The sequence below is a fragment of the Rhinopithecus roxellana genome, chromosome 5, assembly GCF_007565055.1.
Source record: "Rhinopithecus roxellana isolate Shanxi Qingling chromosome 5, ASM756505v1, whole genome shotgun sequence".
In the NCBI taxonomy this organism is placed as follows: domain Eukaryota; kingdom Metazoa; phylum Chordata; class Mammalia; order Primates; family Cercopithecidae; genus Rhinopithecus; species Rhinopithecus roxellana.
The window spans coordinates 131,947,059-131,960,303 of record NC_044553.1 but is presented as its reverse complement, the minus strand read 5'-3'; the positions used below and the strand labels follow the sequence as shown (position 1 = coordinate 131,960,303).

Here is a 13,245-nt window from a genome sequence, read left to right as displayed (position 1 = left end):
GTCACCCAGGCTGGAGTGCCGTGGCGTGATCTCAGGATCTCAGCTCACTGCAACCTCTGCTTCCTCAGTTCAAGCGATTCTCCTGCCTCAGCCTCCCAAGTAGCTGGGATTACAGGCGTGCACCACAATGCCTTACTAATATTTTGTTTGTATTTTTAGTAGAGACGCGGTTTCACCATGTTGGCTAGGCTGGTCTTGAACTCCTGACCTCAAGTGATCTGCCTGCCTCAGCCTCACAAAGTGCTGGGATTATAGGCGTGAGCCACCAAGCCCAGCCACGTAACCAAATTTCCAAAAGCTCTTCTATTTGTTTATCAAAATAGAAATTCCTTTGCCTTCTTATCAGTGGTGAATTTAAAAAAACAAAAAACGGAAATTCCTTTATAGTTTAGCTAACAATAAAAGTAACATATCGAAGGAATTTAAAAATCCTTACCTTATAGGAAATTCCATATCACGATATGGCCAATAAGGACCAGTTTATTCTGTTTTGTTTTGTTTTTTGAGATGAGGTCTCACTATGTTGCTCAGGCTGGTCTCGAATTCCTGGGCTCAAGTGATCCTCCCATCTCAGCCTCCCAAAGTGCTGGGATTACAGGCGTGAGCCACTACATCTGGCCAGTTTATTCTGGATTTACAATTTGAGCTAATGAAGCAAGCAAAAGAAGTTCCAGTACTAGCACTATCTGACTTGTTGAAAATCACTTTGCTTACTTTATCCACCAGTGAAAATTAGAAAATCAAGCCCTTAGTGTTACTATGTGCCAAGCACTGTTGTGAGTGCTTTGTACAGCTTGACTACTGGGATACATGTCGAGAAATGTGACATTAGGTGATTTCATCATTGTGTGAACATCAAAGTGTACTTACACAAACCTACATGGTACAGATGACACTAGACACCGAGGCTACATGGTTTAGCCTATAACTTCAGGGTACAAACCTATATGGCATATTGCTGTACTGAATGCTGCAGACAACTGGAACACAATGGTAAGTATTTGTGTATCTAAACATAGAAAAAGTACAGTAAAAATATGAGGTAAAAGATTTTAAAATGGGCGGGGCACGGTGGCTCACCCTTGTAATCCCAGCACTTTGGGAGGCCAAGGTGGGCAGTTCACCTGAGGTCAGGAGTTCGAGACCAGCCTGGCTAACATGATGAAACCCTGTGTCTACCAAAAATACCAAAAAAATTAGCCGGTGGGTAGGTGGCGCATGCCTGTAGTCCCAGCTACTTGGGAGGCTGAGGCAGGAGAATCGCTTGTACCCTGGAGGCAGAGATTGCAGTGAGCCAAGATCACGCTACTGCACTCCAGCCTGGGTGACAGAGTGGGACTCCGTCCCCAAAAGAAAAACAAAAAAAAATGTTTTAATGGTATACCTATATAGGGCACCTTACCATGAATGGAGCCTACCAGATTAGAAGTTGCTCTGGATGAGTCAGTGAGTGAGTGGTAAGGGAATGTGAAAGCCTAGGACGTTACTGTAGGCTACTTAGACTTTATTAACACTATACACTTAGACTACACTACATTTCTTTTCTTTTTTTTTTGAAACGGAGTCTTGCTCTGTAGCATGGGCTGGAGTGCAGTGACGCAATCTCAGCTCACTGCAACCTCTGCCTCCCAGGTTCAAGCAATTCTCCTGCCTCAGCCTCCCGAGTAGCTGGGATTACAGGGGCATGCCACCACTCCTGGCTAATTTTTGTATTTTTAGTAGAGACAGGGTTTCACCATGTTGGTCAGGCTGGTCTCGAACTCTTGACCTCGTGATCCACCCGCCTCGGCCTCCCAAAGTGCTGGAATTATAGGCATAAGCCATCGCGCCTGGCCCCACTAAATCTCTTAAAAAATAAAGTAATACTCCAGGCGTGGTGGCTCATGCCTGTAATCCCAGCACTTTGGGAGGCTGAGGCAGGTGGATCATTTGAGGTCAGGAGTTCACAACCAGCCTGGCCAACATGGTGAAACCCTGTCTCTACAAAACATACAAAAATCAGTCGGGCATGGTGGTGCACTTCTGTAATCCCAGCTACTCGAGAGGCTGAGGCAGGAGAATCGCTTGAACTCAGGAGGTGGAGGTTGCGGTGAGCTGAGACTGCGCCACTGCACTCCAGTCTGGGTGACAGAGTGAGACCCTGTATGTATAAACAAACAAACAAACAAATAAATAAATAAAGTAATTGCACTAAAATGTTCTGATGACTATGACATCACCAGGCAAGAGGAATTTTTCAGTTCCATTATAATGTTATGGGAGGCTCATCGTCTGTCATTGTCTTAACCATCATTATGTGGCAAATGATTGTATAATCTCACTGGTTGTGACAGAACAGCTAGTTGCCCTCAGTGACTATCCTCTCCTACTGGACACTATGTTGCCCAGCTAAAAGATTACATTTTCCAACTTCCCCTTGAAGCAAAACCCAGCCATCACAGATTTAAACATAAACACTATGCCATTATTACACCTAATAGAAGTAATAGTACAAGTAATTCCTTATCATCATCTAATGCCTAGTGCATATTCAAATCTCCTGATGTTTCAAGGATGTCTTTTTACATTTGGTTCATTAAAATCAGAATTCAAGGTCCACGTACTACGGTTTGAGTCTCCCTTCCCTATTTCATGCCCTTGATTTGTTTCATTACTTTGTCTGTAGAATGTTCCTTGACTGCTTCCTCATGGTGTCATTTACCATCACAAGGTAAATGACTAGCTTTTAAAGAAAGAAGGAAATGTCTCTTCTATCTCCTTCCCTTATCTATGACTGCTAGTTACATCCAGAGGCTTGATTACTTCAGGTTCAATTTTTCAGGCAAGAATCTTTAAGGGTGGTGCCACATCCATTCATCACACCAAGAGGTCCATAATGTCACATAGGGCTACACGTGTCTTAAAAAGAAAACTTTCTACAGAATCTTCATATGTGTCAATTACATAAGGATTAAAAAGCCAAAGTTTTCCAAATTAAGTGGGTCTAAGAGTCCTTAAGTAGTAATAGAACGATAATGGCTGAATTTTCAAAGTAGTCTTTCCAAATGAAATGTCATATTTGCCCTCTTCTCTAATTACTGTCAATGGTATGTTTTCTTTAAAATATTAATATGTATATTATAGATTTGTCCAAACACTGCTTATCAGCATGAAAAATATACTATTAAAGTTCTCTCACTCTCTATTAAATTAGAAACTTTTCAAGTGTCAAATACTACAATTAATACAGGATAATTGTATGATATCCCTCCACAGTACCAAAAAAACACACATTTACAATATAGATAACTTGGCTGGGCATGGTGGCTCACACCTGTAATCCTAGCACTTTGGGAGGCTGAGGCAGGTGGATCACTTGAGGTTAGGAGTTTAAGACCAGCCTGGCTAACATGGTGAAACTCCGCCCTACTAAAAATACAAAAATTAACCGGGCGTGGTGGTGGGCGCCTGTAATCCCAGCTACTCGGGAGTCTGAGGCAGGAGAATAGCTTGAACCTGGGAGGTGGAGGTTGCAGTGAGCCAAAACTGAGTCATTACACTCAAGCCTGGGGGACAAGAGCAAAACTTCGTCTCAAAAAAATAAATAAATAAAAATAAAATATAGATAACTGGATTTAGTCATAAAATTAACAGCTAAAATAAGACACACCAAGTTCCAAGATCTGAAAGAAGGGTATATTGTTAAATTCATCCCAAGTAGGGGAAAAAAACAGCAAATCCTATTTGCCTGGGATGCTATTCCTACTTGGTGCTAATATTCCAAAATAATAACAGATGAATTTGCTCTGACGTGATGATAAAGAGTGTGTTGAGTGTTTACCTTGCAGCCTGGAAAAGAGAAAGGTCATTTAACTAGGAAGAACAGAGTACTTGTCCTGGTTCTAACCAGGTGGGAACTTGGAAAAAGTCCCTTCTGTCAACCTGTTTCCTTAATATTCCTAAACACCAGGAACTGAGCAAAGACTCATTCATTAGCCTGTTTAACCCACCTCCCCCACCCGCATCCCCAAAAAACTGTGAGGTTGGTAATATCATCCTCTCAATTTTATAGATGAGAAAAGGGGCCGGGTATGGTGGTTCAAGCCTGTAATCCCAGCACTTTGGGAGGCTGAGGTGGGCGGACCACCCGAGGTCAGGAGTTAGAGACCAGCTTGGACAACATGGCGAAAACCCACCTCTACTAAAAATACAAAAATTAGCCCAGCGTGGTGGCGGGCACCTGTAATCCCAGCTACTCTGGAGGCTGAGGCTGGAGAATCACTTGAAACCGGGAGGTGGAAGTTGCAGTGAGCCGAGATCATGCCATTGCACTCCAGCCTGAGTGACAAGAGCAAAACTCCGTCTCAAAAAAAAAAAAAGAGAGAGAGAGAAAAAAGAGGCACAGAAAGATTGAATAATTCGCCCAAGGTCGCAAAACTTGTAATAACGCTAGAACCCATACTCCAACGCGGCACCTACTATTTCAATCACATTAGCTTCCTAATACCTTTTAATACCCTTATTTCGTGCAATTATTCTACCACTAGCAACTCTGTTGACCACACCTTGTTATAAAACATGTCTTTCCGGGCCCAACGCCGTGGCTCACACCTGTAATTCCAGCACTTTGGGAGGCTGAGGTGGGAGGATCACTTGAGGCCAGGAATTTGAGACCAGTCTGGCCACCATGGCAAAACCCCACTCTACTAAAATACAAAAATTAGTAAGGCGTGGTGGTGGGCGCCTGTAGTCCCAGCTACACCGTAGGCTGAGGCTGGAGATTGAAGTTGCAGTGAGCCGAGATCCAACCAGGACACTCCAGCCTGGGAAGGAGTGAGACTTTGTCTCAACAAACAAACCACATGTCTCTCTGGATCTCTCTGCCAGTCTTCTCCTCCCCTTCCGGTTTTCTGGTCTCCTCCTTCCCCTCCCGAAGTCTCGCATGTGGAGATTCCTATCTGGCTCTTCCCTTTCTCAGTGACCTCACTGAGCCCTATGGCTCTTGCTACCAACCACTTTATATGGAAGTTGATAATAATTTGCGTCTCTAGCCCAGAATTTCAAACTAATTGCCCAGATCGTCAGCGCTAAGAGGATAAGGACTCGTCTGCTTTGTTCAATGATGTGAGTCCAGGCCCGGCGCAGTGGCTCACGCCTGTAATCCCAGCACTTTGGGAGGCCGAGGCGGGCAGATCACGAGGTCAGGAGATCAAGACCATCCTGGCCAACACGGTGAAACCTCGTCTCTACCAAAACCAACAAGAAATTATCCGGGCGTGGTGGCACGCACCTGTAATCCCAGCTACTCGGGAGGCTGAAGCAGGAGAATCGCTTGAACCCGGGAGACGGAGTCTGCAGTGAGCCGGGATCAAACCACTGCACTCCAACCTGGGCGACAGAGCGAGACTCCGTCACACACACACACACACACACACACACACACACACACACACACACAAATGTGAGTCCAATCCCCTAAGCCCGGCACATAGTAGGTGCTCAACTAATCTGTGTTAAATGAAAGTTCCAGAGGCACCTCAAACACAATTACGTCAAAACCTCAGGTTGCTTTCCCACAAGAATTCAAAAAAACACCCCAAAACCTGCTTCTCCTTCTCGAGCATTCCCTATCTCAGTGTTCTGGGCAATAACGCCAGTATCCCCGGTAGCTCCGGGAGGACGCCTGGAAGTCACCCTGGTTGAGTCTCCTCCCTCACCGCTGAGGCCCGAAGCAGCTTCGGGAGGCACAGTCGCAGCGGCCGCTCGCGCGTCACTGACCTTGGTGGAGCCCGGGTAAACGAAATCTCGCGTGATTTGCCTGAAAGAGTCTGTACTTCACGACTCCAGCTCGCCCCCAGGCCTCGGGCCTCCGACCGCAGTACGCAGGCGCGCGGCTAGGCCCGGCTCCGCGCCCCCTCTCCTCCCAGGGGCGGGGTTTGGAAGCTTAGGGAAGATTCCTGGACGCCCCACGTTTCCGGGAGAAGCAGGGGAAATGCGGCACGTCAGGGGAGAGTTACTAGTCTGGATAAAGTGCGTTAATAACTTAACCGAGATTGGTTCCCTGTGGCCACCCCCACTTCCTTGACCCAAAAAGCAAATCTTGCAACCTTGACCAGCGAGTTCACATTTAGCAGTCCTTGAAGAAGCTGTATTTGTTTTGTGGATTTCTCCCTGAACCTCGATTGGGAAATCATAGGGAGAGAGGGACCGTCAAGCCTACTCCTTGTTTTATAGACGGGGAAACTGAGTCTCGGAGAGCTGATGTGATGGGATCACCTACCTTTCAGCTGGTTAGGGGCAATGCTGAGATAAAACGCCTGTCTCCGGACCCTGATCCAGGGCCCCTTTGTGCCTCTTTTATTTCACAAAGAATATCAAATTCCTCCACGATTACCCAGTGTGGGCTGATTTCTCAATTTCATTCATTGTTAGTTGTCTCCTTTTGTGGTGGACTGTGTTGAGCAAAGTGTATACCTAGGACAGCTTCGGATCCTCAGGGACTTCAGACCCTAAGAAAGATCATGTGAATTAGGCAGGTATAAGAATTGCTTATATTCACGTGAGAGCTAATAGCTCAGCACAAGTCACGCATGGAGTAGCTGAAAGATGACAAGGTTGGTGAGCAAGGGAATAGTGATCAAACAGGTTGGAGCTCCTGGTAGCTTTATGTCTGAATATTTTTGCTTCTTTGGGAAAGCTTCAGGAAGGACTAAGAGAATTATACTACTTTGCAAACATTTTCAGACAGGAGCTAATCTCTTTTATCCGTCATGGACAGGTAGACAGACCTTCAATACCTTTTGTAATGACTTAAACCAAATGATGAAAAATAAAGGCCGGGCGCGGTGGCTCAAGCCTGTAATCCCAGCACTTTGGGAGGCCGAGACGGGCGGATCACGAGGTCAGGAGATCGAGACCATCCTGGCTGACACGGCGAAACCCCGTCTCTACTAAAAAATACAAAAAAACTAGCCGGGCGAGGTGGCAGGCACCGGTAGTCCCAGCTACTCGGGAGGCTGAGGCAGGAGAATGGCGTGAACCCAGGAGGCAGAGCTTGCAGTGAGCCGAGATCGCACCACTGCACTCCAGCCTGGGCGACAGAGCAAGACTCTGTCTCAAAAAAAAGAAAAAGAAAAAAAAAAGAAAAAGAAAATGCTCAAATAGACAAAAAGTGGTAGTATAAAATAAAGGTAATCTAGAACCTGATTTAAAAGAAACACTCAATCAAAATAGAAAAGAAACCCTGCAATATTAAATTAGTTTTGGGGCTGGGCGCAGTGGCTCACGCCTGTAATCTCAGACCTTTGGGAGGCACAGGCAGGTGGATTGCTTGAGTCAGGAGTTCCAGACCAGCCTGGGCAACGTGGTGAAACCGAGTTTCTTCAAAAAATAGAAAATAAAATGAAATTAGCCAGGTGTGGTGATGCTTGCTGGTAGTCTCTCAGCTGCTCAGTAGGCTGCAGCAAGCCTTGATCACACCACTGCACTCCAGCCTGGGTGACAGACTGATACCTTGTCTTAAAAATTTAAAATACATGTATATTAATTAGTTTTAGCTCTCTTGATTCTAGGATCTGTGAACTCCTTGTAACAAGTGTGATTTTTCTCACCAAAATGAGTTCTCAAAAATTCAATAAATGAGTAGAGGATTTATACGTACATTTTAATCTTGTTTATCCCCTACTTCTAAATTTTCTCTAACACCAGGATTACTATCATTTATATAATGCTTAGTTTGAGTTGGATAATGCCTTATATGATTTTTTGCCTACATGATTTAATTTTCAAAACAGCCCTGTTACTATTATTACCATTTTACCAATGAGGAAACCAAAGTTAAACCAGTTAAGTACCAACTCAGGTTAAGTAATTAATAAGTAAAGGAGCAAGTTATCCTCCCTCAGTCCAAGCACCTGACCCTTTGTTATATTTGCCATAAATCTGGAATTCCCTACTCCTCCCCCTTTGCAGAACTTTGTACTGCCCCCTTCTCATCATTCAAGCAATTCCTGAGAATCATTTTCTTTTTTTTTTTTTTTTTGAGATGGAGTCTCTCTGTGTCGCCCAGGCTAGAGTGCAGTGGCACGATCTCGGCCTACTGCAACCTCCGCCTCCCAGGTTCAAGCAACTGAACCTACTGAGTAGCTGGAACTACAGGCGCGTGCCACTACACCCAGGTAATTTTTGTATTTTTAGTAGAAACGGGGTTTCATCATGTTGGCCAGGCTGGTCTCAAACTCCAGACCCTCAGGTGATCCACCCACCTTGGCCTCCCAAAGTGCTGGGATTAAAGGTGTGAGCCACCACGCCCGGCTCTGAGAATAATTTTCTAGACTTCACTAGAAGGAAGTGTCAATTCTTCTCATCTCCATCTTATCAAAAAAATATACATAGTATATATTGTTTCATTCAAGCATGATAAATATAGGCCAGGTGCAGTGGTTCACACTCATAATTCCAGCACTTAGGGAAGCGAGACAGGAGGATCCCTTGAGGCCATAAGTTTCAGACCAGCCTAGGAACATAGGAGACCCCTATCTCTACACAAAAAAAAAAAAAAAAAAGAAGAAGAAGAAGAAAAGTAGCCAGGTGTGGTGGCACACACCTGCAGTCCCAGCTACTCAGGAGGCTGAGTCAGGAGGATCACTTAAACTCAGGAATTCCAAGTTGCAGCTAGCTACGATCTCACCACTACATTCCACGTAGGTACCAGAGTAAGACTTTGTCTCAAAAAAAAAAAAAAAAAAAACAAAAACCCAGGCACTGTGACTCAAACCTGTGGTCCCAGAACTTTGGGAGGCTGAGAGGTAGGAAGATCAATTGAGCCCAGGAGTACAACACCAGCCTAGGCAACATGACAAACCCACCTCTACATAAATTTTAAAAATTAGCCTGGTATGATGCACGTGCCTGTTGTCTCAGCTACTTGGGAGGCCGAGGTAGGAGGATCACTTGAGCCCAGGAAGGCGAGGCTGCAGCGAGCTGTGTTTGCACCACTGCACTCCAGCCTAGGCAACAGAATGAGATTCTGTCTCTTAAAAAAAAAAAAGCGTAATAAATATAACTACTTGGCCAGGCGCAGTGTCTCACGCCTGTAATCCCAGTACTTTGGGAGGCCGAGGCAGGCGGATCACGAGGTCAGGAGATCGGGACCATCCTGGCTAACATGGTGAAACCCCGTCTCTACTAAAAATACAAAAAAATCAGTCAGGCGTGGTGATGGGCGCCTGCAGTCCCAGCTACTCCGGAGGCTGAGGCAGGAGAATGGCATGAACCTGGGAGGCAGAGCTTGCAGTGAGCGGAGATCGCGCCACTGCACTCCAGCCTGGGCGACAGAGCGAGACTCAGTCTCAAAAAAATAAAAAAATAAAATAAATAAATATAAATACTTAATCTGATATGTTTGTATACTCATTCAATTATGTTTTAGTTTTTTTATTCATTAAATTATTTTTAAATGAAAATAACTTCATATGATAGCAAATTACTTAGGAGAAATCATTCAAGTTTGACCAACCTGCATGATATATGACACTTAGTGCAATATCAAAGATTATTGGATGCTAAATAAAACATTTTTCCATGGAGGTGATAATTGTTCATAATGACACAAATTCATACCCAAACATACATCATAAAGAAATAACAGAACAAGGTAGGAGATAAAAACCACACCTGGCTAGGCTCAGAGGCTCATGCCTGTAATCCCAGCCACTTTGGGAGGCTGAGGTGGGCAGATCACATGAGGTCAGGAGTTCGAGAACAGCCTGGCCAACATCGTGAAACCCTGCTCCACTAAAAATACAAATACAAATAAAACTACAAAAAATTAGCCGGGTGTGTTAGTGAGCACCTGTAATCCCAGCTACTCAGGAGGCTGAGGCCAAAGAATGGCTTGAACCTGGGAGGCAGAGGTTGCAGTGAGCCCAGATCATGCCACTGCACTCCAGCCTGGGTGACAGAGCTAGACTCCATCTCAAAAAAAAAAAAAAAAAGAAAAAAAAAAAAAGAATGCTGTAACTGAATCCTGTGACACTCAAGCTTAAATAAATGCTTTTTCATAAAAATTGAGTATTTAGAAAAAGGTCATATTTCTGCCTATTACAAGGTGGGTTCTCTGGAAAGCAGACTCTGATGGGGAGTTTGGTATGCAGGATGTCTATTACGGAATACCTTTTGAGTCAATACCTATGGGAGGAAGAGGAAGAAAGCAGGACTGGGCAACAGGAGAAGTTGAACTCCACGGGGAGCTTGGAACTAACATGGCCAGTCAGAGTTGTCCTCTGTTGGACCTGAAGTTTCTCCCACTGCTTTTAGTTAAAGTCACTGTGGGTAATGTATCTCAAACTTGCAAAGCATAATTTTCTCCCCTGTACCTCCTATTGGTATGACTGATCTCTTTAGGGGCTTGAATGCAATAAGCTCCCTATTTCACTGCTATTAAACAAAAGCTTATTTATTTATTTATTTATTTATTTTAATTTTTTTTTGAGATGGAGTCTCACTTTATCACCCAGGCTGTAGTGCAGTGGTGGGATCTTGGCTCACTGCAACCTCTGCTTCCCAGGTTCAAGTGATTCTCCTGTCTTAGCCTCCCAAGTAGCTGGGACTACAGGCACCCACCACCATGCCTGGCTAATTTTTGTATTTTTAGTAGATACGGAGTTTTACCATGTTGGCCAGGCTGGTTTTGAACTCCTGATCTCAAGTCATCCACCTGCCTCGGCCTCCCAAAGTGCTTGGATTACAGGCGTGAGCCACTGCACCCAGCCATATTTCCTCCTCCACTTCTGCCAGTAAAATTTAGCTCTACTAGCCTACATTTTTTTTTTTTTTTTTTTTTTTTTTTTTTTTTTTTTTTGAGACGGAGTCTCGCTCTGTCGCCCGGGCTGGAGTGCAGTGGCCAGATCTCAGCTCACTGCAAGCTCTGCCTCCCGGGTTCACGCCATTCTCCTGCCTCAGCCTCCCGAGTAGCTGGGACTACAGGCGCCCGCCACCTCGCCCGGCTAGTTTTTTGTATTTTTTAGTAGAGACGGGGTTTCACCGTGTTAGCCAGGATGGTCTCGATCTCCTGACCTTGTGATCCGCCCGTCTCGGCCTCCCAAAGTGCTGGGATTACAGGCTTGAGCCACCGCGCCCGGCCTACTAGCCTACATTTTACTTATAATGTTGACTAATGAAATCCGGAGCCTGACCTTAAAAATGCCAACTCTTCAAAATTAACAAAAAGAGTCCCAGAAAGAGATGAATGAGATTTCTCCTCTCCCCTGCAGTTACTGATGGAAAGAGACATTTCATAAAATCATTTCAAAGACTCTAACCGCCGGGCGCGGTGGCTCAAGCCTGTAATCCCAGCACTTTGGGAGGCCGAGACGGGCGGATCACAAGGTCAGGAGATCGAGACCATCCTGGCTAACACCGTGAAACCCCGTCTCTACTAAAGAATACAAAAAACTAGCCGGGCGACGAGGCGGGCGCCTGTAGTCCCAGCTACTTGGGAGGCGGAGGCAGGAGAATGGCGTAAACCTGGGAGGCGGAGCTTGCAGTGAGCTGAGATCCGGCCACCGCACTCCAGCCTGGGCGACAGAGCCAGACTCCGTCTCAAAAAAAAAAAAAAAAAAAAAAAAGACTCTAACCATATAAGGTGTTAAATTAAGAACATTCATATGATTACCAACTTATATGGACATTTATAAATGTGATCAACCTTTTTTTTTGTTCCCCATTAATATATCTGTCCTTTGAAGCATAATTTCAGAAAAGAGAGCTTGAAAATTCTTAGAGGTTTAGAAATTCTTGCATGCCAAGTGAAAATAACCTTGAAAGAAAAACCTTTGAAGATTGGCTGTTGTATCGTTATCTATTGCTACAAACAAATTACCCCCAAAACTTAGTGGTTTAAAACAACGAACTTTTCAGTGGCTCACGCTTGTAATCCCAGCATTTTGTAGGGGCTGAGGCAGACTGTTCACGAGGTCGGGAGTTCGAGACCAGCCTGGCCAAAACAGTGAAACCTCGTCTCCACTAAAAATACAAAAATTAGCTGGGTGTGGTGGCAGGCATCTGTAATCCCAGCTACTCGGGAGGCTGAGGCACAAGAATCACTTGAACCCGGGAGTCAGAGGTTGCAGTGAGCCAAGAATGTGCCGCTGCACTCCAGCCTGGGTGACAGAGCTAGACTCCATCTCAAAAAACAAACAAAAACTATGAACTTTTATGATATTATCTCAGAGTTTTGAAGGATCAGAAAGCCAGGCACAGTTTAGCTGGATACTTCTGGCTCAAGGTCTCTGTAGTCAAGCTGCCAGTCTGGGCTGGGCTGTGGTCTCATTAAGAAGACTCAGCTGGGGAAGAATCCACTTCCAAGCATGCTTTTTTTTTTTTTTTTTTTTTTTTGAGACAGTCTTGTTCTGTTGCCCAGGCTGGAGTGCAGTGGCACAGTCTCAGCTCACTCAAGCGAATCTCATGCCTCGGCCTCCCAAGTAGCTGGAATTACAGGTGCACGCTACCATGCCTGGCTAATTTTCATATTTTTAGTAGAGACAGGGTTTCACAATGTTGGCCAGGCTGGTCTCACACTGCTGGTCTCAAGGGATTCTCCTGTCTCAGCCTCCTGAGTAGCTGGGATTACAGGTGCCCGCCACCATGCTTGGCTAATTTTGTATTTTTAGTAGAGATGGGGTTCCTATATGTTGGTCAGGCTGGTCTCGAACTCCCGACCTCAGGTGATCCGCCCACTTCGGCTTCCCAAAGTGCTGGGATTATAGGCATGAGCCACCGCACCCGGCCCTATTATTATTATTATTATTATTATTATTAAAGACTAGTCAAGCGCAGTTGTAAGAAGGAGGAAAGAGTAGAACAAGGAGTTCAATCTGTAACTGAACAGTCAATTGATATAGCTCACAACCTTCAGACTAGTCCACATTTATTATTGCTGGGAATGAAAATTGGAACAATCTCAATGAGGGGAATTTGGCAACTAATAAACTATATATGCATTTATCCTTCAACTCCGCAATTTCACTTCTAGAAACTTAACTTGAAGATAGATAGAGACAGATATGTTCAAGGTTATTTGTTGCAGCATTATTTATCATGGTAAAATCTTGGCTACTACGTGAAGTGTCCAAGTGTAAGAGATTGGTTAAATAAGCAATGATACATCCACCTAGTAAAATACCATCAAGCTATAAAAAAAAATTCAAGACAGATCATTATGGACTGTTATGAAGGCCGGGCTTTTTTTTTTTTTTTTTTTTTTTG

The 13,245-nt window shown here is 44.7% G+C and overlaps 1 protein-coding gene across 5 annotated transcripts in view; it reads right to left on the bottom strand.

Annotated features, from left to right (window-relative positions):
• Nucleotides 1-5,890, bottom strand: part of PTGR2 (prostaglandin reductase 2) — a 34,316-nt gene extending 28,426 nt beyond the window's left edge. For 2 of the 5 annotated variants that reach the window (XM_010382611.2, XM_030930890.1), the window contains exon 1: nucleotides 5,758-5,890. The gene's annotated coding sequence lies outside the window, so the exon portion shown is untranslated. Of the gene's footprint in view, nucleotides 1-5,582 lie in introns of all 5 variants that reach the window. The other 3 variants (XM_010382614.2, XM_030930889.1, XM_010382612.2) reach the window with 3 other exon arrangements.
• Between the last annotated feature and the right edge of the window lie 7,355 nt (nucleotides 5,891-13,245).